Source organism: Emydura macquarii, unplaced genomic scaffold (genome assembly GCF_026122565.2).
Source record: "Emydura macquarii macquarii isolate MOO-44397 ecotype Brisbane River unplaced genomic scaffold, CSIRO-AGI_Emac_v2 contig_3345, whole genome shotgun sequence".
Classification (NCBI taxonomy): Eukaryota; Metazoa; Chordata; order Testudines; family Chelidae; genus Emydura; species Emydura macquarii.
The window spans coordinates 1,249,793-1,277,168 of NW_027133482.1; the positions used below are offsets into that span (position 1 = coordinate 1,249,793).

Genomic DNA, 27,376 nt, shown 5'->3' on the forward strand with positions numbered 1-27,376 from the left:
TATGAATTAAATTGGTGGCAATTTTTCTCTTCTAGCATCATGCCAAAGAAAAGCTTTTTTTATTAAGTTCTGAGTGACATTTTAATGTGTTATATGGATATTGCTGCTGCTTTTAGATGGTGTGTATTTTTCTTTTTTAATCCCAAAAGATATGTCCTGTTCAATCTAATCAAAGAGAGTGACTGACTGTCTGAAAGGGGTTGAGGTGAGGGCTGGGCCATGGTCATGTCCCCCTGTCTTCCAGAAGCTGGATATGTAGCATGAAACAAATCACATCCTCCCCAAGGTGGTGCAGTTACCCCTCTCATGTGGGCTATCCAGGAGCCCCCAGAAACAAGTTAGCTGGTAATTCATCCTGAAGGCTCCAGCTGTATGTTGTCCCCTCCATAGGCCCTCCAGCTTGCCAGTGGGAGCCCAGGGTAGAATCTTGCCTCTGTACCCAGCGGAACTGAAACCTCAGCTCTGAAAACCCCCAAGCGTTGAGACAACTCCGCTCTAGATCTGAGCGTTGGAGCTTAGGCTCATGAGTAGTGATAACTACTCTGGAAAGAATTCCTGCTGCCTCATAATGAGGCTGGCCACTCTTGGCCTCCATTGTCAGTATGAAGATGCCATGTCTAAGAGTGAAATCTTCTCCTGGCCAGGTGTCCTGGCTGAACTCCAAGCAGGCAATTACACTCTGCCCACCTAGAACTCTCAGCAGGAGAAATTACTTTTCCTGTCTCTTACAGAATACCTCAGCATAGCATTTTAGTGTGCTGTGCAATGGCATACATACCAGCAGTGGCTACATTTCAGCAATGGATAAAGTGATTCCTATCTATATAGAGTAGAACCTTGCTAGTCCACATTCCTTACAGTTGCAGTAGCAACAAAATCCTAGGTTTTTTTCTCCTCAGTACTCAAAAGCTATTTAATAAGCACAGGTTGGCGTAGCAAGATCTCATATCACCAAGGCAACATCACATTTACAAATCTACTGCAGTCATTTCTTAGTACATAATGATCAACTACTTAAAGCTGACAATATATAGGAAAAGTCCATTTCAGGATGCAGTGTCCTTGCTATTTTCATAGTTTGTTCACTTAATATATTGCATAACTTTCAGCCCTGGTCTACACTTACCTGACGATTCGGTGACAGTCGACGGCAGTTACACAAGCTACTCAGAGTAGCTTGCGCAACTCCCATTGACTGCTGTGCTTCCCTTCTGTGCGGCGTCTTCACTGCACTGCGCTGACAGGAACCACGTTCCCGTCGACACAGCGCTACGCCACTTGAGGAGGTGGTTTACAAGCGTCGACGGAGCAGGTTTTCACTGACTGCTCAATTGATCTAGATAGGTCGATCTGATGGTGGTGACTTTGCTGCTGTCAGTATAGAAATACCCTCAGTCATTAGAAAGGTTCCAGTGTAGGTAAAGGCCCTGAAGTTAATGAAATCGGCACACATTTGTGCATACAACTGGGGACCTAATTTGTATGCACAATTATGGTGATTGCATGTACAAGCTGTAGTCATTGCATGCTAATTATTTGCATGCACTGAACAGGTTACTTGTGAAGGCAGTAACACAGATGCTTTGATCAGTGGGGGTATCTGGATCTGCATGATGTGCACCCTATTGCATGCCCAAAGGCGGCGTGCTCAACGTTTCTGAACATCAGGCATGTGCCCTATAAAGTCTCTAAAGCTCCTTCATGGAAAGATCCATAAACATCCATGGTTGCTATTTCCAGGGCTGAAATGGTTGATGTAGCGCTCTCTCTCCTTACGTAAAGTACACCGACTAAGAAATACATTCCCTAAGAATAGGGACCTATTCTAAAGATGGTCTCCTATGTCCATAATTAGTCACCTAAATAATTGGCTCTGATTTTCAAAAGTGCTGAGCACCCAACAGCTCCCACAGAAGTCATGACTCAGGCCCACCATGGAAGACTTGCCACCACTGGCACTAGGTGGTTTCCAGTACCACCTTACATGCCACTGCCTTGTTAGTATCTTTGTTTTTCTCTATCTTAGGGCCTGATCCCCCTGCCACAGAAGAAAATGGTGTATAGTTGGGTTGTTAATTTATCCAAGTTGTCTTGGTTTAGCTTTTGTGCAATACAACATGTTAAAAGGAACATGTAAGTGCGGACACCCAACAGCCTGACCATGTCTTCATTCCTACTGGTCTTGTAAAGAGAGGAGAACCTTTATGCAAACACTACCATCAAGTCCTTGTAGTGACACTAGCATAACTTGTTGTATTCTGGGGCCTGATCCTGTGAGGAGCTGAGCACCTTGAACTCCTACTGTGATGCCCAAAACTGGACACAGTACCAAGTGAGGCCACACCAGCCCTGACTAGAGCAGAACAATTCCCTCCCATGTCTGGAATATGACACTCCTGTTAATATATCCCAGAATGACATTTGCCTTTTTCACAACAGCATCACATTCACGTTGACTCATACTGTTTGTAATCCACTATAATCCCCAGTCCCTTTTCAGTAGTACTACTGCCTAGCCAGTTATTCCCCATTTTATAGTTGTGTATTTGGTGTGTTTTTTTGTTTTTTTTCTTACTAAGAATAGTACTTTGTACCTATCTTCATGCAATTTCATTGTATTGGTTTCAGGTCAATTCTCTAATTTATCAAGATCATTTTGAATTCCACTCCTGTCCTCCATAGTGCTTGCAATCACTCTCGGGTCCGTTCAATCTGCAAAGTTGATGTGTACTCTCTACTCTATCATCCAGGTAATTTAATATTGAATAGTACTAGACCCAGGACAGACCCCAGTGGTATCCGACATATGTCCTTCCACATTGACAGCAAACAGTTGATATGGTTTTTCAATCAGTTGTTCAGCTGCCTTACAGTAATGTAATTTAGACCACATTTCCCTAGTTTGCTTATGAGAATGTTGTGTAGAACTGTGTTAAAAGCCATAATAAAATCAAGAGAGACAAGATGGGTGAGGTAATATCTTTTATTGGGACAATTTCTGTTGAACAAGAGCTTTGTGTAGCTCAAAGACATCTTTCACCAGCAGAAGTTAGTCCATAAAGATATTAGCTCACACACCTTATCTCTCTAATATCCTGGGACCAAACAGCTACAACAACATAAAATCAAGATATCACATCAACTGCTTTCCCCCCTCCCCCCCTACTAGGTCAGGAACTCTGTTAAAGAAGGAAATTACGTTGTTCTAGTATGACTGGTTCTTGACAAATTCGTGTTGGCTATTGCTTTATGGCTCCCCTTTATCCTGAAGGTGCTTACAAATTCAATATTTTGTTCCAATATCTTTCCAGGTATTAAAGTTAGGCTGACTATCTATATTGCCTCACGTTCTTAGTACTTATCTTTAAAAAAGGGAACAATGTTTAACCTTTTTCAGTCCTTTGAGTTACCAAAAATAATCTCTAAAGATTGAGACGAATTCTGCTAGTTTCTTAAGTACTCTAGGGTGCATGATATCAGGCCCTTCCAACTTGAATAGATCTAACTTATCTAAATATTCTTCATCATATTCTTTCCCTGTTTTGGCTTGCATTGCTTCCCTCTTATTAATATTAATGTTACCTTGTCCGTTTTTAGATGTAGTAATATTTACCATGTAGGTAGCACTTATAAGATGGGAGACTGTATCCTGGAATGCAGTGACTGAAAAGGACATAAGGGTAATGGCAGATAACTAACTGAACAGGAGCACCCAGTGTAATGCTGTAGCTAAGAAGGTACATATGTGTAAGCAGAGGAGTATCGAGTAGGAGTAGGGAGGTGGTATTCCTTTGTACTAGAGAGACTACTACTGGAATATTGTGTCCAGTTCTGGTGTCCATATTTCAAAAATGATATTGAAAAATTGGAAATACAATACAAATAAGGGAAACATGACACTATCATCATGCCTGTTTGCTGGCATAGAGTCAAATCTGTCCCTGACTCACGCTGTGCAAAGGCCTTTGATCTCTATGGTGTTACATGGGTATAGATGATAAATTATTAATAGTCACATGTGGTGTTATGTGCTTTACAGTCAGATAAACAGCCTGTCCCAAGTGCTTACAACAGCTTGATTGAGCTCACACTGGGTAGCACTGAAGTCTTTGGACCACGTGCAGGGAGTGAGTGCTACTCAGCATGAGGCAGGGTTGCAGAGGCAGGCTGGAATTGAAACACCACCAAGAGAAGGTTGCCTGGAGAGGCAGTGTTGTCTAGTGACTTGGGTGCTATTCCTGGCTCTGTTGCTGACTTGTTGTGTTTGTACAGCACCTAGCACAACAGGATTTCAGTTGGGGTCGTGAGGCACTACACTAATACAAATGAATAATCCTACTACAGAGAAGATGCTACAACGTGGAAGCGGAAGATATGTGAGAAAGGAAGCTACAGGCCAGGCGAGGTCAGCCTGTCACATGTGACAAGAGAAGTGATACTAACCAGTGTTCGGGAAACTCGTCCCTCCCACAGTGATGGACACACTGCTGTTACCGGGAGAGATGGCTCTGGGTGCTTTTGGATATAAAAAGTTTCCACCAGCAGAGGGCAATAGCGCGCTTGGTAGAGTTGACTTAGGGCTATACACACTCTGCGAAGTAGGGTGGGATACCTAGCAGGATTTGATTTATGGATCAGAGGCCAAATGAAGGGGGGAGGCATGGGGGGTGGGGGTATAAGAGAGGCAGGCAGGTGGTGAGTGGGTCTGAGATGGCAGTTTCCCAACTGTGAAAGGAAAAAAACCAGTGCCATCTCTTAGCTACAGCCAGCGCATCTGCTCCCAGCGCAGGAGTCCAGAGTGCCGTGCGAGACAGGGTCCTGCTCTTCACATCGCACAGTGAAGGTGGCTGCAGGGACTATAGACACTTGGTGACTTGCTTGGGTTCTCTTGATATGCAGAGTTTCTATGAAGCTGTGTGGATTGTCATAGTTTATTCCTCTCCCCCCCCCCCATCCCCCCAAAATAACCACACTCAGGGGAAAAATTTGGCCTCTGGCAGCGTAAGCCCAGGCCTGGGGCCCCCATTGGCAGAGAAATTGGTGTGTTAAGAACAAAAGAACGGCCATACTGGGTCAGACCAATGGTCCATCTAGCCCAGTATCCTGTCTTCTGACAATGGCCAACGCCAGGTGCTTCAGAGGGAATGAACAGAACAGGGAATCATCAAGTGATCCATCCAGTTGCCCATTCCCTGCTTCTGGCAAATTGTACCAGCATAAGGTGAAGCAGTCTCACCTGCAGTGGGAGGTGAGTGGGGACAGATGGTCAGTGCAGCCCCAGAAATGGGGCTTGTTGTGCACATCTCCGTATTCAGCCTCATGGAGAACCCTGGCAGGGATTAGAATTGCCCTTCCCTGACGGGAAGACCCAGCAGCGAGCGGGCAATGTTGCCACTGCCTGCCTTCCCCCCAGCTGAATTGCTCTGGGGGGCAGAGACAGGACGGCACTGAAAGGGTTTAACTTACAACCCCCTGCTCTGGGAAGAGTGAATACAACCAACTGCTGAGCATCTCTGTGCTCCCAGGTTGGCCTGACTGCTCCCTTTGGCAACTGGACCAGCTCTTCCTGTAGCTGGGTGAGGTTAGGGAGCTCTCAGGGAGATTACCTTGTAGTTAAGGCACTGGACTGGCATTCAGCAGAGTGATTCAAATCCCAGTTCTACCACTTTCCCACCCAGTGAGCTCTTGGGTAAGACGGATAATGCTACTTTCTTGATCTTCGTTCCTGCTACAGAGAGTTTACAATCTCTCAAAATGTACAGTGCCTAGTGCAATGGGGCCTGATTTTGGTTGGGACTACTGTAATGCAAAGAACGACTAAAATGTTACCCCAAAGCAGAGTGGTGCTGATCAGGCAATGTGGAGCCGTTACTGCTTATAAAATACTCATGAACCCATACAGAATGGTATAAATGCTAAGAATAATATACCCTGTGGGTCACAGAGACACAAAGATGCTTTGGCGCTTGGAACAATAATATTTAAACTGAATTAGTAAAAATAGCTGTACTGAGTAGCTTACGTCTCTACATGAGAAAGTTGCACCAGTTTTAACTAAAGGTGTGTTTTTTTTGTTTTTTAAACTGATTTAAACAGTGAAAAAGGCTGTGTGGATGCTCTTATTTCAGTTTAAGCTGGTTTATATCAGTTTAGTTTGTCAGTTAGGAGTAGAGAGAAGATAAACCATAATAAGAGTGTCTACACGGGGGGTTTGCACCAGTTTAACTTGAATTCATTGTAAAACTGAGGTAAATTTTAGCTGATGCAACTTCTGTGCATAGACAAGGCCTTAATTCAGCTACACATTCGTATTCATTCTGCAGTTCCACCCACAGTTTCCTCTTGCAAGCTGTCGAGCAGCAACACCCTCCGCCAGTGAAAACACAAGGTAAAAACATTGCATTATTGAGTGACCATACTCTGAGGGTAGGATGCTGTTACTGAGCAAGCCTGACAAGCTGCTTGCCCCCTTTGTGGGAGTCACATACCCCACAGATCTCTCTTGGTCCTGTAAACCCCAGGCGCTCAGATACACTGTGCCTGTCCCCATGGTAAGAACCTGAATAGAAGAGTCTCTCATTGCCCTAGCCCTGCAGGCTTTGTGGGAGGTGATGGTACCAAGGGAGCCAGAAGGTCTCAGATGTTGTGTGATGCATATGGAGGAGTGGGCTCTCTGGAGCATGCCCTGCAGCTCCTCTCCCATGCTGCGCTTTGCAGAACAGCACTAGTGCAACTCCAGGAGGAGGTGGCGGGGAGTCATTTTCTGCCTTTGGTTTCACCACATCTCCCCAGGGCTCTTTTTGGGGGATGCAGGGAAGGATCTAGAAAAGGGCTTTGAGAAGAAAAGCTCAGCCAAGCGTCAGGATAAAGGCATTGAAGCTTCCTCCTCACAGAGCTTCACGCTCCTGTCAGGGCCCAGGTATCTGGAGGAACAGGCTGTAAATCACACAGTTGGGAGATGTTCTCTCTCTAGCAAAGCTCAGGGGACAAGCAGTAGGTATGTATGTCAGCTTCTTTCTTGTTAGCAGGGACAGGTGTTGAATGGAGATCCCTCCCCCCCCGGGACTGAAATCCTTCATCTAGAAGAATCTACTTTGCTCTACTTAAACTGTCCCTTTGAGAAAGGAGCTTCCCTTGTGCAGTTAGGCGTGTGGTTTTGGTCAGAAAAGGTATGCTGTACAATATATCAGTGCCATCTCTCTGTCTCAGCCCCCCGGCTCAGATCAGCACTCGGACAGGCTGAAGCCCTGGGTTGCTTTAATAGGCATTCTGCCTGAGGAAGGGCTGGGATTGGTTCTTGTAGCACTGGAAATCCTCTGCTCAAGCCCCAGTATGTCAGGGAAGTTGGCGGTTATCCCACCTGCTCCCATCTGAGTCAGTGGTGAAATGCTCAGTGACTAGGATGGGCAATGCTTGCCCTACACTCCACACAGAGTCAGAGAAAGTAAAGTGACCCCTTTGGTGCCCTGTATGGGCTACCTGCCTGGTGGATCACAGCACATGGGAAGCACGGGCCCTGTGGGGCTGCGATTCCCACTCTTGCACAAGTGGGTGGGGGAACAGGCAGAGCCTTGTCTCCAGACCCATCGTGCCAGTCAGTTTACTTTCTCCTCCAAGATGGGCCAGGTAATTTGCTTCTGATATTGATCGGTGGCAGGTCTCTCCCCCACAGGAGTAAGGGGAGATCCCGGGGAAAGCATCACTGTCAGCGTTCTCTCCCGGCTGTGCTCCTGGGGCAGTGTCAGCATGTGCTGTGCCTCGCTGTGGGGGGAGAGAGTGAATTCACTCTCTTCCCGTGGGAGAAGGCTCAGGCTCAGAGTTCAGGATTCTGTGCATGTCTTAGAGTTGCGTTTGCTTCCTTCAGTGGCCCAAACAAGTTTCTACCTCTCTTAGCCCCAACCCAGCTGAGTCAGCTAGCCAGCTGATTCATGCTTCCTCCGCCATGCTGTGGCTGAGGTGTTGTTGCACGATCTTTGCTGCTGGGGGTGGGGTAAAGGGACAGTAGGAGCACAGCTGCATTGTCAGAGGCTGACGCTCTGACAGTTTGAAAAATCACCTTTGGAATTGCCGAGGGAGCCCTTCCGGTGCTGTCCCCCAGAGAAAATAAAGCTGGAGTCCAGCAATCCACCCTCCCCCATTGAAGTCCAGGGTCGGAGCAGGACTGTATTCTAACACTGAGATTTTAAACAACAAATGGAGTAGATTCTCTGGAGGTTCCCACTCTTCCTTTGCTTTTGCACCCCACATGTCTGGATCACGTTTGGATAGCCCAGCTGGCACAAACGTTTGCTGATCCCTCAGAACGAAGGGTCCTACTGCTCTGAAAGTGCATAATACTGTGTGATATTGGAGCCCCACAGTGGTGTGATGAACATAACAGCCAAACTGGGTCAGACCAATTGTCCATCTAGCTCAATATGCGTCTTCTGACAGTGGCTGGTGTCAGATGCTTCAGAGGGAACAAACAGAGGGCAATTTTTGAGAAATCCATCCCTTGTCATCCAGTCCCAGCTTCTGACAGTCAGAGGTACAGGGACACCCAGAGAATGGGGTTGCATCCCTGGCCATCTTGACGAATACCCATTGATGGACCTATCTTCCATGAGCTTATCTAATTTTTTTGATGTACTTTTGTTGTATTTCACAATATCCTCAGGCAACAAGTTCCACAGGTTGACTGTGCGTTGTGTGAAGAAATACTTCCCTTTGCTAGTTTTGAATCTGCTGTCTCTTAATTTCATTGGGTGACCCCTGGTTCTTGTTATGTGAAGGGGTAAATAACACTTTTTTTTCTCCACACATTCATGATTTTATGGATCATTATTACATCCACCTTTCATTATCTCTTCTAAGCTGAACAGTCCCAGTCTTTAATCTCTCACATGGAAGCTGTTCCATGCCCCTAATCACTTTTTGTTGCCCTTCTCTCAGTACCTTATCTAATTCACCGATGCAGCTGCACCATTGTAAGCTCTCTAATGTAGCCACTCTCAGCTTACTGGAGAGAGCTCTCCCATGAGCTTAGCTACTGCTGCTCGTGGGGGGCTGGAGTAATTATGTTGTCAAGAGAAGCTCTCCCGCCAACATAAGCGCCGGTGTGGACAGTGCTGTCAGTATAACTTATGTCGCTCAGAGGGTGGCTTATTCACACCCTCTGAGTGACTTAAGTTATGCCAATATAAACTGTAGTATAGACATTGCCTAATATCTTGTTTGAGATGGGATAACCAGAACTGCTTGCTGTATTCAAGGTGTGGGTGTACCATAGATTTATATAGTGGCATTATGATTTTACTGCCTTATCTATCCCTTTCCTAATGGCTCCAAACATAGTTAGCTTTTCGGACTGTTGCTGCACACTGAGCAGATATTGTGGATAGTTCTCCGAAAACGACTCCAAGCTCTTTCTTGTCACAGCTAATTTAGACCCCATCATTTTGTATGTCTAGTTGGCATTATGTTTTCCAATGTGCATTACTTCATACTTGTTGGCACTGAATTTCATCTGCTATTTTGTTGCCTAGTCACCCAGTTTTGTGAGATCCCTTTGTAACTCTTCACAGTCTGCTTTGGATTTAACGATCTTGAGTAATTTTGTGTCATCTGCAAATTTTGCTCTCATTGTTTACCCCTTTTTCCAGATAATTTATGGATATGTTGAACAGTACTGGTCCCAGTATAGACCAATGGAGGATACCCCTGTTTACCTTTCTCCACTGTGAAAACTGACCATTTAGTCCTACCTTAGTTTCCTGTCTTTTAACTAGTTACTGATCCAGGAGAGGACCTTCCCTTTATCCCATGACTGCCTACTTTGCTTAAGAGTCCATGATGTGTAATTTTGTCAAAGGCTTTCTTTTCTATCCAAGTATACTATGTCAGTTGGATCACTCTTATCCATATGCTTGCTGGCACACTCACAGAACTCTAATAGATTGGTAAGGCATGATTTTCTCTTTACAAAAGCTGTGTTGACCTTTCCCCAACATATCTTGTTCAACTGTGTCTGATAATTCTGTTCTTTGCTATAGTTTCAACCAGTTTGTGTGGTACTGAAGTTAGTCTTACCGGTCTCTAATTGCCAGGATTGTTTCTTTAGCCTCTTTTTAAATGGGTGTTACATTAGCTATCCTCCAGTCATCTGGTACAGAGACTGATGTAAGAGAGGCTGCATACCAGAGTAGATATGAAATTGCAGAACTACTGAGTTCCATCCGAACTCTTAGTCATTCAGATTGTGTTGTAATCAGCCTATCACTGTGATTGAACAGGTTAGGATGATATGGGTGTCCCTCAACTGTGAACAGTGGTTGGTTACTCTACTTCCGGTTTGTTTCTGGTTCTAGTGCAGGCTATGGATTGTTATGTGACTGTGATGGGTTGTTCACCCCACACTAGCCTAGAAGGGGTTAATGAAGCTGAGAAGGGGCCAATTAACCAGATAGGCCACAGCTGAGGAGAATTAGGTGGCTTAAGTGATCCCCTGAATGATAATGGAGCCAACTGAGAAGGAACAGGCAGGGCTAGGATAAAGCCAGGAAGCTGGCAGGAAAAAGGGGTGGCAGTGAGAGAGCCTGTAGCCACTCTCTGGACATTAGAGAAGGAAGGAAGGAAACCTAGGTGAGAGGATGTAGGAAAAGGCTCAGGGAAATGGCAGCAAGGTTTAAGATAGTGAAGACCTTGGCTGCTGATTAGAGGGACCCTATGTGGGAACCTGGAGTAGTGGGTGGGTCTGGGTTCCCTACCAGCCACTAAGGAAGTGGCACTGCCTGGGCAGTGAATGGGAAGATTGCCTGAGACCGTTTATATAGACTTTGATACCGCAGAAGGGGTGGGAACTATAGTGACCTGGTGAGAGAGCACCCTGAGTCAGAGAGAGAGAGAGAGAGGGACAGCAGGGCATGCAATGAGCAGCTGAAGGGGACATCAGACTTGGAAAGAGCTAATCCCCAGAGCAATCAGGAGGCACCCTAGCAGTGAGTGGGACCCTGTGACAGTGACCTATTATAGAAACAAGGGAACTCTCTGTGCTTCAGTCTTTTTTATGAGACGTCAGACCTGGAGCCAGACCACTTGTGAGAAGTGACATGTCTCTTCAATGACCACAAGAACAGCAGGAGTTAACACCAGCACCTTGCTCAAAATTCAGTGTGTAAGTACATTCTACCCAGATCCCTCTTGCTATTTCTAATGGATGTGGGATTTGTCACTTCCTGTCCTAAAATTCTGTGCAGTGTTGCTGTGGACTGCCAAATAGCTGCAGTATTCTTGTCAGCAAGTTAGAGAAGTATGGGTTGGACGAATGGACTATAAGGTGGCTAGAAAGCTGGCTAGATCATCGGTCTGAATGGATAGTGATCAATGACTTAATGTCTAGATGGCAGTCGGTAACAATTGGAGTGCCCAGGAGTTGTACCTGGGGCTGGTTTTGTTCAGCATCTTCACTAATAATCTGGAGAATGGAGTGGATTGCACCCTTAGCAAGTTTGCAGATGACTCTAAGCTGTGAGCGGGGTACATTGGAGGGTAGCGATAGGATATAGAGTGACCTAGACAAATTGGAGGATTGGGCCAAAAGAAATCTGATTAGGTTCAACAATGACAAGTGCAGAGTCCTGCACTTAGGATGGAAGAATCTCCTACAGAGCTACAGACTGGGGACCGACGAGCTAGGCAGCAGTTCTGCAGAAAAGGACCTGGGGGTTACAGTGGACAAGAAGCTGGATACGAGTCAGCAGTGTGCCCTTATTGCCAAGAAGGCTAATAGCATATTGAGCAGCATTAGTAGAAGCATTGCCAGCAGATCCAGGGAAGTGATTATTCTCCTCTATTTAGCATTGGTGAGGCCGCATTTGGAGTATTGTGTCCAATTTTGGGCCCCCACCACACAAATGATGTGGACAAGTTGGAGAGAGTCCAGTGGAGGGCAGCGAAAATAATTAGGGGGCTGGAGCACATGATTTATGAGGAGAGGCTGAGGGAACTAGAATAGGTTAGTCTGCAGAAGAGATGAATGAGGGGGATTTGATAGTGGCCTTCAACTACCTGAAAGTGGGTTCCAGGGAGGATGGAGCTAGGCTGTTCTCAGTGGTGGCAGATGACAGAACTAGAAGCAATGGTCTCAAGTTGCAGTGGAGGAGGTCTAGATTGGATATTAGGAAAAATGTTTTTCACCAGGAGGGTGGTAAAGCACTGGAATGGGTTACCTAGGGAGGTGGTGGAATCTCCATCTTCAGAGGTTTTTAAGGTGCGGCTTGACAAAGTCCTGGCTGGGATGATTTAGTTGGGGTTGGTCCTGCCTTGAGCAGGGGGTTGGACAATATGACCTCCTGACATCCCTTCGAGCCCTAATATTCCATGATTCCATCCCAGAGATGACTGCATTTCAGTGGCAAATGAAGTAATTCCTAGATGCTCATCCATGTATAGTTTGTAGAGAACTTTGAGACCAAGCATGCTTTATAAATGTAAGAGATTTACTATTAACTGCAATAGGGTGATCTGTCCCTTTACAAGTCTGGAGCTAGACAGCCCTGATCCTTATCCAGACCCAGCAGGGAAGGGATCAAGTGTCCCCCAGAAAGGGCAGAGAGGGCTCAGCTGAAGGAAGGCTGCAGGAGAGAGGTTGGTTTGCTCCTGTGAAAAGCTCAGGAGTTGAGAGAGGTGAGTAGATTGAAAGGCTTCTGGCACCCAGAGGCCTTTCAATCTATTTGGGGTTGGGAGGTGGTGTTTGAATTAATAAAATGGTGTGCTGGGAGAAGAGCCTGAAGGACTGTAGGTATGACAGTGAGTCCTTTGTGGGTTGGGGAAATGGGCCAGCAGCAGCACACTTGTTGTAGAACGAGAGCAGGTGATTGTTACCTGAAACTGAGGCAGCAGCTGCTAGCCTGAAGCCAGACCAGGTAAGGCAGCCTTGCTACAGATGTTTTATCATCATTGTTACTGATTACTTCTAAAGGGGATGACATTCTTCACCTCTTAGAGGTGGTGCCTCCAGATCCAGGATTTAGCACCAAGCGAAGGAGAAGGAAACAGTGGTGGGATAAGATACCTGTTAGGTTTTTTTCTTTGTGCTGTAGCAACGTGATGATCCAGAGCATGTTGAAGTCACTCCAGGCTGCCAAGCAAGCATCTTTCATCCACTCTAAAGGCATTTTAAAAAAATAACCCTCCTAACAAGAACATATGACATTAATGGACAATATATTTTCAAAGCTTGCCACATGTAATGAAGTGAAGCGAGCGAGCAAAGAGGAGGCGTGCATGACCCATGTCAGAATGTCCCACATTCCCTTGAGTGCTGCATGGATTTTTGCCATTTCACAGCCAGGGGTTAAAATCAGCTGTTGCTCCCCTGCCTGCTCTGGAGTCTCCATGCTTGGTTCTTTTGACTTCTCCCTCAGTCGATCTGCCCTCCGTTTCCACACCTGATTGTGTTGCAGAGAGAAACTCCATCTCTGAGGTTTGCAGGTGCGCAAAGGTCTGTTACATAAGTTTCACCGGAGAGGAGAATTTATGTGAACAGAACCATGAGCAGAGACTCTCAGCTTGGGACCTGAGCCAGAACTCTTTAGTCAGTGGAAAGACTCCCATTGACTTTAGTGGGCTTTGGAGCAAGTCCCAAAGTGTGACACCGAGGACAGCTGCACCTGGCAAAACTAGAGAAACTCCATTCTGTTAGTGTAACAGTGAACAGCCTTTGCTGCTCCCTCTCCCCCATAGGTAGCAAAACTGCCCCTGCTACCCACCCCCTGGCAAAAGGCAATGTGCAGAGCAAGGAGTTAGTCTGAAAGACCCTCAACTCTGCCCTCTCCTGAGAACATGTAATAGAGAAACTGTGTTTGTGAGCATCACCAGAAGCTGGAGGAATCTTTCATGAGCTCACTAAATATAGGGGCAAGTTCTGAGGATAAGCCCACATGGAGATGATTACTACATGTGAGGCAATTGCCCTGAAACAATTTTTTTGGCTCTTTGGGGATTTTCAAACATCTGTGTGACGCCAAACTCTTAATGTCACTCATGCCTCCATCCTGTCACCCATCTCATGCCTTTCCCTGGAATTTCAAAAGCCTTTTGAAGGGATTGCTCTGCATATTGCTCTGCCTGGGTTAGCAGCATCTGTTCACTTCAGTGCACCCCACAACGTAGGTCACTCGTTAAATGAGTGGTTTCTTTACACCATAACTCTATGGCAGGTGGGGAATTTCTCATGTAAGTGAACCTGACATGAAACTGACTCTTCACCTCTGTGGCTAGAATAAGTCAGGTGAGCAGTCTGAGTATCAGGATAGACTGCTTAGTGCCTGTGACACAGATTCCTTGGCAAAGAGTTCCCTGTTCTTTGCAAACATCTCACCTCAGACCTGGCAAACTCATCACAACAAACATGTCTTGCAGGCTTTTTATCCATAAAGAGGAATATGTAAGTATTGACAGAAAGCTCATACCTTGTCAAGATAAGTGTTGTGATGGGGTTTATGAGGAGAGCGCTTGGGTGGCTGAAAGGCTGGTGTATTAGGGAGCTGACACCCACTGCCTCCCTCATGCTGGAAGCAGAGGGTAACAAGGTGACTCTCAGTCCTGGGTGCCCAAGAACTGTCTCAGTCCCAGATTTAGATCCTGCCTGGAAAGACCGACCTAAGCCCTTCATCCATCCCTCTGAAGAGACTAATTTATATCCCATGGAGCTTAGTGCCTATGGATCTTGTAGGGCTTAGAAGACATGGATTCTCTTCCTGGCTCTACCACTGGCCTGCTGTGTGACCTTGGGCAAGTCATTTCTACCCTCTGTGCCTCACTTATGCCTATTTTACAGATAGCAAAACAATACTGATGGTCTTGTAGAGTGATTGGAGATATGTATGGATGAAAAATGCTATATAAGAGCTAGGTATTATAATTATTTCAGACATGAACTGGACCTTAAAGATTCCATGGAAGAGAGGGGAGCCGGATGGTCCACTCAGAGAAGGATGAGATGTAGGAGCAGAAAACAGGAGAAGATGGAGAAAGCCAGAGGATGAGAATTCAAGGAAGGAAGTGAGTGATCAACAGTGTCAACGGCAGCAGAGAAGCCAAGGAGACTGGGACTGGAGTCCAGGCCTGGGGTGAAATTCTGGCCACACTGAAATCAGTGGAAGTTTTGCCATTAACAACATGATTTCACAGTTGGAGATTCAGCCAGGAAGAGGTAATCAGAGGCTTTAGTGATAGTGCTTAACTTGGAGTGAAGAAGAAGGAGGCCGTACTATAGGGGATGTAGGAGGATCACTAACCTCATCTCATTCAGAAGAAAAGGTAAAACCTCTTTCTTTGAGTCAAGCTTTTCCACCATAAGCTCTCTATGCAGATTTACATACATCTGTATACCCATCCCAATTTAAAAGATGGGGAAAATGAGGCAGAGAAGAACAGTGGTTAACCCAAGGTTAGAGGAGGAGTATATACCACATCTAGGACTAAATCACTGAGGTTTTTGCTCTTAACTAGTCTTGTGTCCAGGAGTTCAAGGCCACACCTCACTCAGAAAGCATCACCTATGGGACTGAGCACAGGAGGGAGATGTGCTATACTGGGTGAGCACAGGCGACTTAGTAGGTGGGGTTTTTTTTTCTTCCCCCTTCATAGCCAATGGGAATTCACCTGAGTAAAGACCTCTGGAGTTGGTCCTGTATGAACTGCAGCCAGATTCCTTTCAGCTGGTTGGAGAACGGGTCTGTCGATGGACATAGACAAAGAGTCTGAGGAGCTGAGTTCACAATTCCATGGGCATAAGTGAGACAGCTGAAATGTAATAAACAGTGTTGATGGTGCACAAGGAGGAATAGAATCCAGCTTCCTCACCTGTAACTGAGCTGGTCGTGGAAGGCTAACAGGAGTAAAAAAGTAGTTAAAAATATTCTGCAGAGGATGATGTGCAAGCAGGAAAGAATCCAGCTTGGCTCTCATATTCCAAGCTGATCTGTAGGACTGGCACATGGGGGCAAAAACAATCTTACTTGTAAACTGAGCATGTCTGATTGGGAGTCACTGAGAGATGACAAACACAGAACCTAGCAATTGTTTTGTAACAAATGCTTTCCTGGGTGTGGAATTGACGCCTCTAGGTGTAGTACTTCCTGTTAGGCAGAAAGTGTTAACTACAGAGCTGGTGATTCATGCAGCTTGAAACAGTAAATGTGTGAAACTGGGGTGGGGAGGATGTCCTTTTCTTCAGGGGGACCACATTACAGCAAGTATCTTTTGTGGGCAAGAAACTCCTCCAAGGGACAGAGTCGTATGTGTATTTTTAAATTGTTTAGCTCAGGGTTGGTATGTGCACATCAGTGGCCTTTGATCACTATCTGAAATATTTGCTCTTAGCCTTAGAAAAGTCTGAAGTCTGAGAATTTTAGAAACCACCTCAGCTCAAAAGTTCTTAAAGCAAGGCTTATTTTACTTGCACTTCTGCATCCTACAAGCCTCACTGAGCTTGATTCCTCCACCCCTATAACCTCCTGGGATCATATCCTCCTTGTAGGTTGTTCTTTTCTGAGATTTGCTTCCAGCCCTTGCAAAGCGGACTTTCAGCATTTATGCAGTTCTGTTACTGATAGCCTGAAATATACCAGCCCTGGAGCATCCTGCTTTATGATAGGATGGGAATTTTACCTGCATCTAATTTGTACACAGAAAAGGGGAGACTAAACCATTTGCAAATCAAAGAGTAAAAAGGGGTAGTTAAACCGGGGGGGGGGGGGGGGGGGGGGTGTGTGTGTGTGTGTGTGTGTGTGTGTGTGTGACATAAATGGTTCAGCAGCTTTTCCCAAAGTGTGACATCTTATTACAAATATCACACAGTACCCGATGCAGTCTCTCTCTCTCTGTCTCTCAGAACCTCTTATAAGAAATGGCTTTTGGGATAAAAAAATCATGCTTGCCTTGCTCATGGGGTTAGTTCCACTGAGATCACTAGGCTAGGGGATGTAAATCTGCACAGCTCCACTGACTTTAGTGGTAACTTCAACCTAGGGTGCTGGCCCAAAGTAAACAGTGTGGGATTTGGTGAGGGGGTAGCTGCTCTTGCTTCCATTGAACATGGAGCTGTGGTCAGTGATCTCGCTTCCATTGACCAGTTGCAATTTTGTTGTTTACTTTAAGGGAAATGAAGTAGACTCCATTGACCTGCCTGATCCTGAAAGCTACTATGCAGCTGCAGTGCCCTCTGAAATGAACAGGAGTTGGGGGTGCTCAGTATAGCCAGAGCTAAACCCCTGGGTCAGATTTCAGCTGGCTATTTAGAAGTGTTGTCAATTCTGGTACTTGGTGACTTTCTCAAAGCTCCAGCTCCTGGAGTCATGTGAGTATGTGAGAATTTCAGCTTACTTTTTTTTCCACACCTTACAAAAAAAATTAAACTTTCTCATCCGCATGGGTGAGAGATCTGCTTGAAAATGCAAAGCCTAAAAGCTCCAAAACCAGACCATCAAATAAAAAGTACCCAAGCTTTCTGATTTTTTCTAAAGTCAATCTTATAATTTTTTTGACAGTGGGGGGTGGCAGTACTGCTGATAGGTTTTGTAAATGCACTATGCATTTTTGATTCAACTAATCTACCCATGTTATAAAAAAGAAATCAGGGGAAAGAGTTATTTGGGAAGTTTTAAACATTCACCTGTAGCGCTGGAAACCAAAACATAAACATGGAGGGAGTGCATGAGAAATGGAAGGTAGCATTTCCTCAAATCTTGAGATTCTTAAATATATTTTGGGTTCCCTGGTATTTTAGTGCAGCTGTAGCAAGGTGGCAGCTACATCACTGGACATCTAGGGTTAAGGACCGGAATGGGGTGTGGGTGTGTAACTTTACAGGGACATCAGGAAGGCCTTGTGGACTCTACCATACCACATTTTTCTATGGTTCTTGACAGTAGGTGGGGCAGTGGAGCTAGTGCATTGGGGCTCTTAGCTCTGGGCATCTAGGAATCAAATCATAGATTACATAACAAATAAAAATTAGTTTGGTGTGAAATCATGACAGGCTGTACCAGTTCAAAGTAACTATCAGTGTCAGACCAAATGAGATGTGGGCCTACAAGGACAAAGGGTGACAGTGAGGAAGGCACTGATAACTATCTTAGGGACCTAGGTGTGGAAGAGGAGGGTGTGGCAAATCAGAATCAAAGCGAGTGTCAGCCCAGGGTTGGAACATCCCTGGACGGGGGAGAGACTGGAGAGGGCTGTGACAGGGGAGATCCATGAGTGGAGCAGCAGCAGCTATTTCGTAGGTCAGTTCCGTGGCGCAGTGGCAGAGATGGAGGGAGCCAGGCAGCAAGATGGGGCTCAGGCATAGACCAAACCCTCTGTGGGTGCTCAGGACGAGAAGGGGTGGGGAGGAAGTGCAGCTCACGACCAGGGAGCACTGGACGCGAGGAGGAAGAGAAAGATAGTCAGGCTGGCGGCGCCCTAGCAGGGCGAGGGGGTGCCTGGCACTGGGATTGCAGGGGGTCAGGCGGTGGGGGCCCTGGCACGGGAATTGCAGAGGGGGGGTCCAGGCGGGGGGCGGCGCTCCGGACTAGGGTGCTGGCAGAGCCGTGGGCGGGGGTGCTTGTGCGGCGGCCGCGCGACCCAGTGCCGGCTGCAGCCACCTGCGCGCGGCCCCAGACTGCCTCCATCCATCCATCCATCCCTGGCGGCCCGGCCCGGTCACCGCGCGCCGGCCGCACGTTCGAATTCGCACAGGTCGGAGCAGCAGGAGGCAGAGAGGGCTGGGTACCCGGTCGGCTGCCAATCGGCGCCGGCGTCTGATCGGCCAATGGGCGGGCGGCTACCACAGGCGCGTGCGGCGGGGAAGGAGGCTGCGCGGCTGCAGAGCGGAAGCTGTCCTGCTGGAGAGGAGGGGGGGGGGGCGCGAGGACGCGGTGCGGGAACTTTTCTCCTCAGCCGCCGCCGGCCTGTCAGTCGCTCGCGCGCCGCGCATGGAGCGGCCCCATGGCGGGGAGGCAGCGGGGGCGCCGCTGAGGGAGCCGAGCCCCGCGGCGGGGCGCTGAGGCGGGGGGAGCGAGACACAACCCCCCCCGCCCCGCGGGGGTGGAGCGAGCGGGGTAAATGCTCTGGCTGGCCCGGCTGCTGCGGAGTCACGCCGGAGTCACCCGCGGCTCGTCACGCACCGTCCCCGCGGCAGGGTGAGTGAGGGAAGGCGCGGGGTGGGGCGCCCTGCTTTCCTCGTCCCCGGGCTGGGGCGCCCGAGTCCTCCGGGCAGCCCGGCCACTGCGGGAGGAGGAGCCCTTCCGCGCCTCAGTCCGTGCGGGGCAGCGGGGCGGGCCCCGGGCGGGTGGCTCGGTCTGTGGCGGAGCCGGTTTGCCGGGCGGGCCGGGGAGCGGCGGTCCCCGCAGCCGCCTGGACTCGGTGTGCCGGGGCCGAGCCCTCCCTCGCGAGGGCGCTGCGGGCCGCGCCGTCGGCAGGCGGATCTCGCTGCTCGCCCGCCGGGCAGCATCCACGGCGAGGACTCCCCCCCGCTCCGGCCTGCGCGCCGCCCTCGCTGCCTCCCCGCCCAGCCCAGCCCAGCCGCTGGAGGGATGAGAGCGCGAGGGGGGAGAGGTAATTCCCAGAGCCTGCCTTAGGGCTGGACCGACAGAGGCGGCGCTGGGCGCCGCGGACGGACAGACGGGCGGACCCCAGGCATGAAAAGTCCTTGCTCCTGTGCGGAGTCTGTCGGTGCCAGCTGAAATCAGACTGTGCCTTGTTCGGTGCCGGGCCCTTCACTGTGGTGTCTACGGCCTGGTCTGCCCAGGGCACCTCAATTGGCTTAACTACACTGCTCAGGGGTGTAAAAAAAATCCACCCTTCTGGGCAGCATAGGTAAACTCTCCTAAATCCCCATGTAGACAGCACTCAGTTGATGGAAGAATTCTTCCATCAGTCTAGCTACCGTTATCTAGACCAGTGTTTCTCAACCTTTTTGATATCCCGGACCGGCTTCCTATACTGTGTCAGGGAGATCTCCGGGACCGGTGCCGCTCCATGGACTGGTCATTGAGAAACACTGACCTAGGCTAACAGGAGAACCCCTCCTGTCTGCATTGGTAATGTCTACACCAGCGTTTCTCAGTTAAATTTCCCCGCGGAACCCTTTAGGCTCCGCGGGGAGATTACACTCATACTCGATACCCTCCGCTGAAAAATCCGGGACATCTTCCCTTTTTCGGCGATGCGGAGAACAGCTGCTCTCGGCGGCGCGATGTCACTTTCTCACGGAACCCTAACAGTGTTCCCACGGAACCCCAGTTGAGAAACACTGGTACACACTGAAGCACTGCAGCTGTCACATTGTAGGTGTAGATGAGCACTAAGTGCCTGTCTCTCCATTATAGGAGTATTAAGAGTATGTTATAGGAGTTGCATTTCACAGCTACTTAACTGTTAAAACTTTTAGTCCTAGGCCTCGTCTACCCCAGCACTTATGTGGGCAAAACTTTTGTCATTCAGTGGTGTGAAAAAAGCAACATTAGTTTTGCTGGCATAAGTGCTTGTGTGGACAGCGCTATGTTGGTGGGAGATGCTCTCCTGCTGATGAAGTTACTGCCACTCTTGGTGGTTTTATTATGTCGATGGGAGAGAGCTCTCCTGCCTTAAGGTTACACAGGTGCTTTTACAGCGGTACAGCCGTTCTCATACAGCTGTGCCGCTGTAAATTTTAGGGCTTGTCCTTTCTGACTGTGTGTGCAATGCCCTAAACTCCAGCTGACTTCGCAAGAGTGAGCCCTTAGTTGTGGGCCCAATCCTGCAATCTGTTTCAGATAGGCGTGATATGGCTCTGTACGTCCATATGGAGCAGGTTGGAGAGAGAGGCTTGTTATGGAATGGCAAAAGAGGGATATCTGTAGAATATGGTGTAAGGAATTGGTATTCAGTTCAGCCCTTGTGTAAACAAGCATAGCTGCCATTTGAGCTCAAATGCCCAGGGAGAGATTATTGATGGGTATATAACATGCAGGTACTCTGGGCACCATCTTGCTTCTATTGATATCAAGGGGGAAACTCTTCTGTAGACTGCAATGGGAGCAGGATTGGGACTTAATTTCATACTTAGTTCCTGATCCTGCATAGGGTAGCCTGCTGTATAGATGCAGCATTTTGCCCAGGTTCTACACAGGGCCCGAATATTCACATTCTCTCTTCTCACGCTCTCCCCACCTCCCCAAGGGGAGGGGGAGAAATGTGACAAAGATCAAGTGCTTGTGTACTCCTGGAAATTTACCAAAATAGCTATTAATAGACAAGACTTCAGATATGCAGGTGGAGGAGGTATGTGTGAGAGAGAATTGTTTATACTACAATAGCATCTGGAGGCCTCAGCAAAGATCAATGCTCCATTGTGCTAGGTGCTCTACAGACACAGAGATGGTTCTTCCCCAAAGAATTTACAATCTAAATAGACAAGACTGACAAAGTGGGAGACTGGTATTATTATTTCAGTATTACAAATAGGGGAATAAAGGCACAGAATGATTAAGGCTCATATGGTGCAATGAGTTCTGTACAACCCACTTGAAGCCCTGCTAATTTCAGTGTGGATCTGCACTCTTGGTGTCAGTTCATGGTGAGATTATTGTCTGGTTAGGGGTCTTCTAAGTGATTTGCCTAGATCACCCAGGGAGCTAAGAATTGAATCCAGGTCTCCTGAGTCCCAGCCCAGTGCCTTGGTCCTAGTTGACTGTCCAAGGGAGAGAGTGCTGTCTACTGGTTAGAACAGGGGTCTGGGAGGTGAAACTCCTGAGTTGTCTTCCTGATTTTATCAATAACTTGCTCTGTGGCCTTGGGCAAGTCACTTCATATTTCTGTGTCTCAAATCCCCCATCTGTAAAATGGAGATCACACCTGCTTATCTTAGAGAGTGGCTTTATGCTCATAGGTTGAACATGCTGTGTAAGTTACACACTGCTAACAGCTGTTTTTAAACCAGGACTGTCTTATTTAAGCCTCTTGCCTCCCTAACCACTCTCTGCTGTGTAAATGACAAAGAGGAAAGTTCTTCTGACATCCAGATCATGACATGGAAAAAAAGCTGGAATGAGAGATTTTGGCTGAGCATACTGAGAAAGGTGATGTTTCTGTTAATGAAAATCTTGGATACAAGCAGAATGAGGGAACATAATTCTAGAGTCTCTGAGCAGCAACTCCCTGTTCATTACAATTGACTTACTGTTTATACTGCAGTAACATATAGAAGACTTCCAGCAGGGGAACAGGCCCCATTGTGTTTGGTGCTGCACACAAATATAAAGACAAAATAGACTGTTTGGGGCAGGAACTAAATTGCTGTGTAATAGACTGAACATTAGTACTGCATTCTGTAATGCTGCTGCATTATTACATGGCTTAAGACTCTGTGTGGTGTGAAGTTGTTACTTAACATAAGGAAAAACCAATAACAAATGGCTTGAATTAGAGGGCCAGATTTTCAACTGGTATAGTTCAGTGTGGTTCCCACTGATGTCCAGTGAACTGTGCTGATTCATGCCAGCTGAGAATGTGGCCCTCAGAGCCCAACTCTCAGAGGGACTTGGAACCTAATTGTCCTGTGGAAGTCAATGGAGAGCCATGCTGACTTGCACCAGATAAGAATCTAGCTGTTTGTTTTTAAAATTCCCTTGCCCCCCAGTTGAAGAAAGTATACAAAATTTAAAACCTGGAGTGCGGGGAAGAGACCTGTAGAATTCTGTCAAACATAGCTGACATCTGCAAAATAGTAAGTTTTCCATAAGGTAGATACCTCCCTGCCTGCCCTGGGTGGTGGGTTGGAGGTGTGCAGCATACGTATACTACATAATAATATTAACTGCTCCAAACTTTTGGAAGTAACACTGGCTTTTGCTCTCCCATGCCTTGGTGGAAAACTCTGGCTCAACTGAAGATCTGCTTATTTCTGATCATCTGGGATGTTATCAAGGATGGAAAATGTGACAGGAAGGAAGGGAGGCTTTTTTCCCCCTGCTAAATATGGAGTGACATTAAAATCTGGGAATAGCAGATATCGGTGTGAAAAGAACCCTGGCCCATTTTTAATCTTGCTTCTATTTTAATTAGGTTTCAGTGGTTCTTTTGTAAAGCGTGTGTGTGTGTGTGTGTGTGTGTGTGTGTGTGGGGGGGGGGGGGGGGGGTTGGGGGAAAAGGAGAGTAAGAGTGAGGGAGGGCCCTGTACTTTGCTCAGCCATTCTGCTGTGAAGTTGCTGAATTTATTTGTTCCAAATTGGGAGATGCTAACCCTGCTAGGGGCCTCCAGAGCTTAATTCAGTGCTGTTGTACAGACTGAATGCTCTTCCAGTTTTGAAGTCATTGTGTTTAAGTTAGAAATTAACCTCCTCTCTCTTGCTGTCTGCTGTTGATGAATATTTTGCTGAGAGCATTCAGGATGCAATGGAAATGTTTTGGAGTTTTCTTGTCTGTTTGTTTGGGGATTTCTAGAAGAGAAAGTATAATAGAAAGAGTGGTATGCATGCTAGCTAGCTAGAACCTGTAGTGCTTAGTGCTACAGAACAATCTGAGAGATACGTAAAGGTAATGTTGTCCTTCCCACAAGAAGTTTTGGTTCTACTTTTTGTGTGTGAGCCAAAATATATTAAACTGCAGATAAACAAGAGCTGCCTTGGTCCCAGCTCTGTGCATGGGACAAAGGCGATTAGGAATTAAACATGCAACCTAACAGCAGCTTCTCTTTTTTTCCTTTTTAATTTTAATTGCAATTACTCCAGCATGCTCATAGCAATCTAGGTGCCGTTTTTAGTGGTCTCTGCAGCCAGTGTGTTGAGCAGCCATGTTTGTTCATTTCCTCTGGTCTTCTAAGCTTGTTTTCCAGGGTCACTTGTGTGCTCTCCACAAGGAGGATTTAATTATTTCCAGTCAGCATCCAAACCAAGTTGTTGTTTTCTTCACGTTACATGGGATACCTATGAATTATGCAATATAGGATCAAATTTCCAAGGATGCGGCGGAGAGGGGACAGAATGACAGACAGACGGGCTGGGGATCAGTATTTCTGTGCAGGTCTCTTCTTCCTATCCCCCACTTCCTAGGGATGCCAATATTTCTTTTGCAGGCCACTTCAAAAGGAAGGGGGAAACCCTTTTGGTTTTTGCCTTTAAAAGCCTCTATTTAAATACAGCATGGATGTGCTTCCAGGTGTGGCCTTTTTATTCTTCACCATGCTGATATTTAATGACTATGTGCTATGCTACTTTTGGCAGGTGTGGCACACTCAGTTTCCCTTGGACTAAATGCATTGTAGGGAGTTTCAGGACTGCCCACAAGTATTTAGGAGAAGGGAGGGCAAGTTGTCTTAGTCTGATCCTGGAACTGGGAAAACTCTGAATCTGGTCACTGTGGGCCTGGGCCAAATTCTGATCTAGGTAACAAGTGTTAATTAAGGGTGACACTCATAAAACCAATAGTTACTCCAGTTTTACACTGGAGTATGTCTTGGGTGTGTGGTGATGTGGTGGGCACAAATGTGGCTGTTTTGCTGGAAGTCAGGGGAGTGTGCATGGAGCGGTATTGGTAGTTGTCTGCAGAGAGATACCGGGTGCCTGGCAATACCTGTCCCTCTGCTTCTGCACTACCCTGTGGGCTTGACTCTGGTGGGGAGGGCTGGCTCTGAGGGCTTTTTGAGTGGAGTAGGGGATCTTGCTGTGACACTTTAGGTGTGCTGTGGGTGTTTACAAAGACCAGGCAAAACACTGTTTGTCAAATCAGCAGGGACCCTGAGAGGTGTTCCCCATTCCTAGGGGTACCGCTTCCCTGGCATTTACCTTGCTGTATTGTTCTTAGATTAACAAAATATGATCCTGATTTCTCTCAAAAAAACCCCCACAAGAATCAGATAAAACAGCGATGCTTAGTACACCAATCCAGGGTGCTAGTCGAAGGCCACAGCATCTTAATGGAACAGCCTCTTTAATCCTTTGTCTCCAGCCAAACACCAAAATCCTCTCTCCAAACTCCCTTCATGGCTTAATGTAGCATGGTTGCAGACTGTTACAGGCAGTCTGTAGTTTAGAGGGAAAGAGTGTTGTGAGCAATGATCACTTAGACTTCATTGCTGCTGGTTGATATTGCAAAATATTCTTGGTGTGTGTGTGAGTGAGGTGCAAGTGTGAGGAGTTGTGAGCTACAGTGGTAATATGCCAGAGCTCCCTGCCCTTCAGTTTTTCAGATGAGATTTAAACCCCCAGGCACTGACCTCTTGTGATTACTAACAGTCCTGTGACACTTTGGTGAAGTAGACTCATTGTCACCCATGCCCTGGATTATTAAGTCCTGTTGACCCAAATTCCCCACACCGTTTTGGTATTCTTAAATTCCTGTGTTAAGGTGTTGTATAGCATTACTGTGCCGTAACCAGTTGTTGTCTCCTCTGCTGCTGGCATTAACTGGTGTGCTGGGCTAACACTGTTCTGGGGGCACTGTTAGTTTCTGCAGAACAGAATGCTATGAAAGATTCTCTAGTTCAACCATCAACTTTAAGCCATATTCAGGAATCATCAGGTGAAATTATTTGGCCAGTGCCATGTAGGGTGTCAGCCCTGATGAAGTGAATTCTATTGAGCTTTCATTTAAAACAAAATGAAGGCCTGGCCCTTAATTTTGCACAGTAAAGCTTTTGAATTTGAGCGGGTATAAGGGTTGTCTTCCAAAGTCTGCAGACAGGCAGAAACAATAGAGCTGTGATAGGAGGGAACTGCCTGTGTTCATGGCAGTGGGCTGAGTCATTTCTGGGTGCTATTAACTGTTTTGCTATTACTGTGCCATGTCATTGCTGTTCACTTCCATGGAAACACCCAGCAATTGCATTCAGAGTTTGGGGTAGAGTGCCATCAAGCTGCCATGCAGTGGCTTGAGTAAGAGTACCAACCTCAGGGCAGATTGTTAGGGAACAGAGCACAAATCCTACATTGGTGAAATCTAAATATAAAACTCCAAACCAACCCAATTATTAAGTGTAAACTCCTTATGCACTATAACAGCCTTACCATGGAATCACAGACATTTCCCTTGTCTGTCTTGCCACGCAGGTAAGCCTGCCTTTGTGATAAATGGTCCCTTAAATCAAGGATCACAGCAGTGTTCAGGTTAATCCCAAAGGACTCCCCTTAGGTCAGTTGCACCTTAGATCTCACACCAAAGATAATGCTTGTAGCCAACCCTATAATAAACTATATGCAGATTTATTAATAGGAGAAGGAAATAAGTTATTTACAAGGTTTAAAGCAGGTAAACATGCATATTCAAATGAGTTACAATCTTAAGTTTCAAAAGGTAATAGAGGTTTCTATAGTAAGCAAGACCTATATCTCCTTTGTGCTAACCCAGGTTAAGAAGCTTTAGATCCTTTACTTATGCCTAGAAACCTTGCCCCCATAGCCCAAGCAGCAATGAGATACAATTCCTCCTTGTTAGGGGTGCTTATCCTCCCCTTCTCCTTTGAGCTTCAAACTCATCTGATGGGCGTAATTCACTTGCAAGACTCATCTTCCTGAGATGTGGGAGGAGTAGAATAAACGGTCTTTTGTTCTCTTTAATGTTCCATTCTGGTGTCGGTGGGCCTGCGTTGTTGGCCAGGACGTTACACCTTCAGTCAGCGATCAGCACTTTGCATTAGTTATTGACTCTCCTGTCTGGTGACTTACACAATTACAGAGGCTTACAGTGCAAACACTCAAATAATACCTTATCATCTGGGATACAGATATTATAAATGAGATAAATGCATGCAGAAATTTACAAGCATTCATAAAATCGAAACGTTCTTATAATTCTAATATCTGTTTTAGTAATACTAACAAGCAGGTGAACCAGACTAACTCCAGCTATGTATTTGTCAGTATTTCACTGAAGCATGGGGACTTTGGTATGACCTGGCACCAGGTTTGCTGGCATCACATCCCCAATGCAAAAATGGCATAGGAAGGGGAGTCATCGATGTTTCTGAATATGCTTTGGGATCCTCCTATTGTTGACAAAGCATTTGTGTGGCATTCCCCAGGGTACAATCTGGACAGTTGAGAGGACACAACTGTTCAACTCTCCAACCTGCGGTGCTTTCTACATTGCTTTGCTGTGAAAACTACTACTTCTGGCCTGCTAACACGGAGACTCTAACATGCAAAATCTCTCTCAGCTGAATGATATGAATGCTTCTAACCAGTCACTTCTGAATTATATTGCAGAGTGACATCAGCAAATTCCCGGTCCCAGACATGTCCCCAGAAATGTCTTTTACTGCCTACATCTTTCCTCCTTTGCAGTACAAGCTCATAGAAAATGTCATTTCATGAATAGGAAATGATATGCACAAATTTTGTTATCCCAAATGAAGTTTCATAAACACTTCAATCCT

The 27,376-nt window shown here is 46.7% G+C and overlaps 1 protein-coding gene and 1 long non-coding RNA gene across 3 annotated transcripts in view; both read left to right on the forward strand.

The window, feature by feature from the left end:
- The window catches only part of LOC137143706 (uncharacterized), a 34,469-nt gene extending 16,541 nt beyond the window's left edge, over positions 1-17,928 (forward strand). For both annotated transcript variants that reach the window (XR_010917238.1, XR_010917237.1), the window contains exons 2-3: positions 14,912-15,300; positions 17,143-17,928. This is a non-coding gene — a long non-coding RNA (uncharacterized lncRNA). The remainder of the gene's footprint in view (positions 1-14,911; positions 15,301-17,142) is intronic.
- Positions 17,929-18,900: 972 nt separating this feature from the next.
- PTPRA (protein tyrosine phosphatase receptor type A) overlaps positions 18,901-27,376 on the forward strand; it is a 252,557-nt gene continuing 244,081 nt past the window's right edge. The window contains exon 1 of the mRNA XM_067533619.1: positions 18,901-19,166. The gene's annotated coding sequence lies outside the window, so the exon portion shown is untranslated. The remainder of the gene's footprint in view (positions 19,167-27,376) is intronic.